This window comes from Nothoprocta perdicaria, unplaced genomic scaffold, assembly GCF_003342845.1.
Source record: "Nothoprocta perdicaria isolate Ctin4 unplaced genomic scaffold, notPer1 scaffold_42, whole genome shotgun sequence".
NCBI classification, from domain to species: Eukaryota; Metazoa; Chordata; class Aves; order Tinamiformes; family Tinamidae; genus Nothoprocta; species Nothoprocta perdicaria.
In genome coordinates, this window is record NW_020455666.1 from 9675 (window position 1) to 17638 (window position 7964).

Genomic DNA, 7964 nt, shown 5'->3' on the forward strand with positions numbered 1-7964 from the left:
CTCCTCTTGTGTGATCCCCTATAACCTATCAAATCATCTTAGCAAAATTTTGGAAGATGAAGTGATCAGGGTGGCAGTCACTGACACTACCCTCCCAGCAGGTCCAAACAAGTGGGTCCTGCAGGGACTTTGCTTTGGCCTCTCACCTCCGTGCCCAAAGTTGAATAAAAAAACTCCATGAAGACAGGTCTGGCCCTGCTGCTACGGAACTGTACATGTCACTCACCACAAATGACTGAGCAGCACCCAGAACCATAAGCTCAGCGTGTGAGCAGCTGACTGCAGAACGAGGCTAAAAGCTGCAGTTAGCACCGAAATGGGGCTTAGGATCCATTACTTTTCCCTCTTCAGATCAAGCTCGGGAGCGTTGGGAGCACCGTAGCCGTGTCTGYTCCCACTATTTAATACTCTCAGGCGAGGCGTCACGTTGTTTCCTCTGCTGACTGATCCCTGGCTCGCAGGCTCTTAAGGAACGGCCACAGCAACTAGCGTTATTACACTGTTTGTCTACTAAAAAATGCAAAAGCTCATTTTATTTAGCAGTTGTTTAAGACTGTGAAGAAGGTAATTTCTTCAATAATGATTCAGTAATGATTAAGGCATGCTAGATTTTTAAAGTGCTAGGTTAGAATAACCTTTAAAAACAAATTGTTTTCCTTTGCGTTGCTGCAGGGCAGAGCTAAGGCACCTTAATTGCATTTCATCTCCTATACTATACTGTTTTTAAGATCATCCTCTGACTGTAGCCCCACAGTGTCTACGGCTCCTAAGGTTGCAGGGGTGGGCTGTGAACTGTGAAAACAATAAATAACAAAGCACAGGAGAATAGAGGTGTTCCTTAAATTAAATCAAGGACAATTAGCCTCTGTCTGACGCTGCAGCGGTGCAGCACAAAGACTCCTACAGAGTTTATATCCCAAAAATATATAGTGAAGGAGAGCATGGTCTCCTGCTTTGGTCCAGAAAGCTATGCCAGCATCCTGCATCTGTCCAAGGGGCCAAGGTATGTATCTATTGCCACTTGGCTGAAATGCAGCCATTTCTAGAGCAAAACAGGCCTTTGGTAGCTCAGACACTCCTGCACCAYGTTGCAACGGGCAGTGTTGACTCTACTCATGCTACATGTCCCCATCACCCTTCTCCTGAGCGAGACCTACTAGCCTCCAGTGTGACAGCGGTGCCGCCGGCCATGGGGACAGGCACAAGAGGAGACAGAGCAACGAGCCCCTCTGATTYAGGGCAACCAAGATGATTAAGGGACTGGAACCTCTCTTGTACGAGGAGAGACTGAGTTGGGCCTGTTTAGCTTGCAGGAGAGAAGGCTGAGAGGGAATCTGATTAACGTGTATGAGTTCATGAAAGGGGAATGTAGGGAGGAAGGRGCCAAGCTCTTCTCAGTGGTGGCCAGTCATAGGACAAGGGGCAATGGGTGCAAGCTGCAACCCAGGCAGTTCCATCTCCATGTGAGGAGGAACTTCTACACTGTGAGGGTGACAGAGCCCTGGCACAGGCTGCTAGGAGAGGTTGTGGAGTCTCCTTCTCTGGAGATCTTCCAAACCCACCTGGATGCCACCCTGTGCCACATGCTCCGGGTGTCTCTGCTGGAGCAGGGGGCTGGACTAGATGATCTCTAGAGGTCCCTTCTATCCTCAAACATTCTGGGATTCACCTTGGAGTTCCCTTCACAGCAGGCACGTGCCACAAGTGAGACAAGTCCAGAGGGACTCATGCAAACTCAGATGCTGTAATTCCAAGGTCAGAAGTTAACCCTATCTAGTGGGTGCRTGTAGGTGATGCTATTTTTTGTCCCTTAAATGAGGGTGGCTGCTTCAAGCGCAGGGTCACTGCATTAGCCAGGTCATCTCCCACTCCGGCTTTATTAAAGCATACAGGAGTGCAGCACTTGTTCCCAAATTGGGAGAAGTGGCTTAAAAGCTCTTCTCTGCCTTCTGGGCTCACGTGGGACGTGGCTCGGATTTACAACTTTGGTTAACTCATGTATTTTTTTTCGCAATTTGCATCTAATTTCCTGAAAGATTCCTGCCAAAGGAAAGAGGATGGTAACGCAGGAGCCGCTTCTTGGGATTGGTGAAGCAGATAATCCAAGATTAATTTCATCTGACAAAAGAAATCTATTATTACAGCGTCAAACTCTGGCGCGCAGCTAGTAGCTCTCAGCAAGGCGGGAGGYTCGGCGCTCGCGTTCACGCACGCAGGTGCTATTTGGAGCTGCCCGGGGGGGTGAAATGATTCTAAAAGGGGCAAAAATCTCTTTGAGAGGAAGGCTGAGAGCCTCCTGTCTCATCACCTGGCTTTTGGGTCGCATGGTGCACTAATCCTCTGCGTGATACAACAGCAACCGTCTGCTGCAAGACCATGCTGGCCATCAGTGGGGAGTTTATTATGACTGTGAAGAAAGGACATCGATCTCTTAGCTGGATTCAGGGTCATTCATTTAACTACACGTAACGATCTGAGAAGAAGCCCTGTGTTCTGCAGCCAAAGTGGAAAGTGAGGGTTAGAAATAAGTATTTGACACGCAAGTGAACCATTACRTACCAAGCAAGACAACACTGGCTGGATATAAAAGTCCTTTAGAAGACTATGGAGCAGATCCAGGTCTTCACTATGTATCTCTGGAGGTCCACACAACAAAATCAGTCACTTCAAATGATTCAGGTCCATCCTGTGTCGCCCGACACTCACCTCCTGTTGCATCCTCAGCTTGAGACGAGCTGTTGCTCTGACTTGATGGTATCAACTGTTCCTCCTGCGCTCCCGAGTGATCAATAGTGTGACTGTCTTACTAAAGATGATGTCTCTCAGCTGGATATCGGACATCCATGGGCTCATTCAAAGCCCAGAGCAGCCCTGCCAAGGCCCTCAGCCCCATTCCCACAGGAGCCAGGGATGAGCTTCAGACTCCAGGCTCCTGCCCATGAGAGAAACCTCTCTTGGATGTCTCTGTGCTGCCTGTTGGAGATGCAAAGGGGTAAACAACCAACCTTGTAGCTCCACCTTGGGCTAAACACTTGGCTCTGGCACAAGTATTTTTCCTAAAAATATATATATATATACAGTTGCAGAGAAMTGGTACAAGATAAACAAGATAATAGTCAAACCCTAACTGGCTGCACACACACAAAGCGGGTCACTTCCAACAGCAGAGATACTAGCTGCTCTGAGGCTCTTGGGGGCTCCTCTCTGCTTTCATCCCTCAGCTGAGACACTGATACCTCCTGAGGTTCCTGGGGTGGGTAAAGGATAGAGATGAGGCTGCTCTTCCTGCAACAGATTGGATCTCCTTTGCCGACAGAACAGTCATTCCCTACCTGCCCAGTGGGGACTGGACTGCCATCCAAGCCCCACAGCATCAGCCAACGCAGACTGGTGACTGTCCACCCTGAACGACACTCAACCAAGGACAAGAAGGGCTTCTGGCTGCACATTTGAGCAAGTGAGCAGCCCTTCAGATGACCTGGACCTACCAGGTACCACCGTCCTTATCTCTCTGCACCACCGTGGGCTCTGTGCTTCATGCACAACCACAGCTACCCTGAAACCATCTACAGAGACACAAAATCCAGTTACAGCAGGAAACCCCGGGCCCGGTGAACTCACTTCTGCACCATGGAAGAGGTAAACTCTGCCATAGGCCCTGCAATCCTGGTTGTTGGTGCAGGTGCTGGCTGCCTCCTGCCTTCCCATTGCCAAGAGACTCCACTTACACCCTCCTCCTCTGGAAAAGGACCTTGGACATAGGCAGGTCCTTGGACACAGGGGAGCAGCACCCCCCAGTCTAGGTGATCAGGAAGAGAATAAGAATGATATTTGTAATAGGCTCTTCAGGTCCATTAAGCTTCAGCACCCTCACCTGTGTAACCTCAGAATCACAGAGTGGTTGAGGTTGGAAGGGACCTCTAGAGATCATCTAGTCCAACCCCCCTGGTCCTGCAGGGACACCCAGAGCACAGGGTGGCATCCAGGCGGGTTTTGAAGACCTCCAGAGAAGGAGACTCCACAGCCTCCCCGGGCAGCCTGTGCCAGGGCTCTGGCACCCTCACAGTGCAGAAGTTCCTCCTCACATGGAGATGGAACTGCCTAGGTTGCAACTTGTACCCATTACCCCTAGTCCTGTCACTGGCCACCACTGAGAAGAGCTTGGCCCTTCCTCCCTACATTCCCCCTTCATGAACTTAGACATGTTAACCTCAAATGTTCGAGCCGGTAGAGGAATGCAAGCACCTCCTAAGGTAACGCTGCACAGAGGGAAAAAAGGAACGGGACCTTCCTGCTCCCTGCTAGGCACAGAGCTTCCGCAMGGACTCACGGGATTTATTCATATCCATCTGAACTGGAACAAATGCAGGCGCTGCTGCACCTAGAGCAATCTAACTCTCTCCGTGGCACAACGAGCTGGTTTGATGACCTGCTGGGGTAGCAATTCGCCCTGATGGTTGCAGCAAAGCAACCCCCATCTGACCCGTGCCCTGCAGATTCCAGTCCCCCCCGTTCGCCCAAGAGGAGATGAAGGGTGATTACAGGCTTAAGCCAACTGTGTGGGGATCCTGACTCCTCATATTTGCCCCATGGTGGAGAAGAACCGTGTCAGGAGACGTGACACTGTCTTGCTGCTGTCAGAACGCATCAGCCGGCCGGGCAGCGGCAACTCGCGGTGACAGATGGCCCCGGCGCCGCGCTGCGATGCTGCTAACGCTGCAATGATCCATAAGCTTCAAAAGAAATCCGAGCSCCTTGGAGTGGTGCTAGGAGCCCCSGAGACCAACGGGAAAACAAGGGAGTGTTTCACACAGCGGCGAAGGTGACAGCTTGGAGAAGAAGCTCTGCGAACCTAGGAGGGCAGTGGGGAAAGGGGTTTAAAAATAACCCACAAAGGAGAAAGCTCTCACTGATCGAGATCCTCGCTTTGCCTGCGTTTAGCTCCTGTGTCACTTCAGCTCAGCTCCCTGTCAAAACAGGCTCTGTTTTGCTGCTGTCAGCACAGTGGGCTTCACATGGCTTAGGAAAAACATCTCGCAGGAGTSTTCGTACTTCATACATCATCTCCAACAAGCCGGGGAGCAGGAGAGAAGAATCATCCACTTTGCTAAGATCTGTTTCTAGCTATGAAGGGAGGCAATGAGTAATGAAACGGGGGGACCTTGGGCTCAGAGAAACCCCCAGTCTGCCTATTAATGAAGTAAACACATTATATTTACAAAATTCCACTTTGTACCAGCACCGTCAAGGGAATAACCACYCTGGAAAAGCAACAGGAACAAGGATCTCCTTTCACAACAGTGAAAAGAGCAGCAGAATTTGCTCTCGCACAAGGTATTTTCATATATAAAGAGCATAAGAGAGAATTCAAACGGAGAACTGAGATGGAAAAGATGCTGAGAAAAAAGAGTCATTTTTACAAATATTAGAGCAACGGCTGCCATTTGGCCTTTGCCTTCCTCAAACAGTTCAGCTGTTAATCTGGTGGAGGCAGCAAGTCACTCCATTCCTCTTAATTATCCCAATTTTGCCAACTCCATTCCTACGGATGGTATTTGTCTCTGCGCGCACGGTAATTTAATACAGCTACTGGCTCCGGTCACAGAATGCTAAGCAGGTACCTGTCTTTAATTGCAGAAAATCAGGACATTCTCCTAACAGCATGGTAATAAGAACTGGGGGGATACATCCCTGCACTAACTCATGTCAATTTGCCGAAACACCAGCCATTTAATTTAGGGAAAAAATCCCTGAAGATAGGAAAATTATTTCCTCAGACCAAGGCAGCCCAGCCAGCCTTCGTATCCATTTTGTTCTGCATATCCACTCTGTGAAAATATCCTCATTTTCCAGCGCTCTTCCCTCTCCAGCGGGGACCGGCGCTGCRCTCAGCAGCGAGCATTACAGTCTCCATCCTCTCTGCAGAGGTTTGATGGGTCATTTCCTCTTTCCAAACTGACTCCAGATTGTCAATATTGCCCTACAGTTCTGTTTCAAAGGGGAAAAGAAGTAATGCAAAATGCACTTACTTGTACTTGGGGCAGAGCGCTCCYCGTTCTATGATTTCCTTACACAGCAAGGCAGTGGTGATAAAACAGGTTTAAATTACGGCTTAACGTTAAGTAACTCTTCCTTCCCAAAGCGTCCATGCTGAATTCTTGGTCATTCCCAGAGATCTGCTCAAAGGGGTCTCTCCCAGCTCCGTGGTGAAGAAACTGAGGGCAGAAATGAAGCTGACTTCACTGATTTTTCACAAGGGTGGGAGCTCAGAGCAGAAAAGGAAAAAACAGGACATGGGAGGAACATCTAGCCTGGAAGGAACCTCCAAATTCAGCCCGTGCTACTACTGAGACCCACATCCTGTTCATTAGGAGCTTCTTAGACATTATTTTAAGTCCTTTTCTTAGTGTCCTCTTATAAGACAGGGTATCTGTTCTCAGACCATCTCAGCCACCCTTCTCATTGCTCAGATATCACCCCCCAAGTCAAACTCCGCATTTGGGTGGYGGGTGGGTGGAAGGAAGATTGGCCCAGCCATGAACCTTGATCCCGCTCGTCATGACAAACAGTGGCCTGGCCTGAGGTTGGCTCTGAAACTGCCAAATGCAACGTGCTAAACCCTGCCAGCCTGGCAAGTGCTACAGGGCAGCTGCTGCACGGACCATCTCGGCGCAGCCAGGCCCTGCCACCTCACCAGCTTGAAAGAAATGTTGGATTTCCCTGGAGAATTGGGAGCAGCGTTAAATCCCCATTCCTACCCCTTCCATGCTCACCCAATACCCAATGAGAGGTTTCAACCCTGCCAGTAAGCCTGATTTCCACAGCTTTTTTCCCCCTCTTCTCTTGTAGGCCTCTTGCTTAAGGTCATTATTCACCAACGCTCTTCCTCGAGCACCAGTGTTTATGGGAGCAGGGCTGTGAGGGAAAACAGGTAGTCCATGTATCTGCTCACAAGTCACCACCAGCAGGTTTTCTTGGGAAGTTAGTGCCAGGGAAGGACCCTCAGGGCCCTCCCAGCTCTCCTGGAGCCAGCAGGAAACTTCACCAGCTTCCCTAGGACAAGGAAGGCACCATGTGCTCATCACGGGACCTTCTGTTCCCTCAGCAGGAGCTGTCTCACCACCAAAAGCAGTGTTAAATGGGGAGATARCTGAGCCTAACCATGATACTGAGAACTACAAACCCCAGGAGATCCTCAGCAGCCAGCCAAGGCACAGACTGCAGAGGGACACCCTTGTGTGCCGAGGTCGTCAGCAAGACCGTGCAGATTGCAGAGAGCTGAGAATTTAGGGAAAGGAAGCCCAGGGCCAGCCCATCCCATTCCCTGGATGCATCAGTTAAGTTTGACAGTCCTGGGAGGAACAACTCACTGCCAAAGAGGGTTGTTGCTCTCGACTGCCTCTCCTGCAAGCACAAATAAGGAGGAGCATCAGAGCTGCTTCCAGGACRGGCCGCGCTCCTCAGAGCAGCTGCCCAGGGCAGCTACTCATGTTCAAGCCTCCCGCGTTGCTCCTGGACCATGAGGGTCAACTCTGATRTCTGGTGTCCAACGTATAACAAAATGCACTGCTGGCCACTCTTGCACGGCCCCAAATCCGTGCTGGTGCCAGTGCTGGCAGCAGTGCAAGTGGTTCAGTGGCACTGGGGCTTTTTAGATCCCTGCTATTTTCAAATTACACTAATTATAAAATAAAGCCCAGCTGYACACAAACTAATCACAGCAAAAGCTGGACTTTCTAGTGCATGGGGCTCTAGCAGGCAGAGATCTGGACATCCAGGCTGCTCTTAGCTCTGCCACTGCCCTTGCCTGTGCCATCCTGTTCCTTCCTACCTTCCATTTCATCTACTTGAAATCCATCTTCTTTCAACACGGTCTGAATAATGCAGTGATTTGTAATTTCCCAGCATTTGGAGACTAATTGCATTTCATAATAGCACTTTGCAAAAAAAAAAAAAAAAAAAAG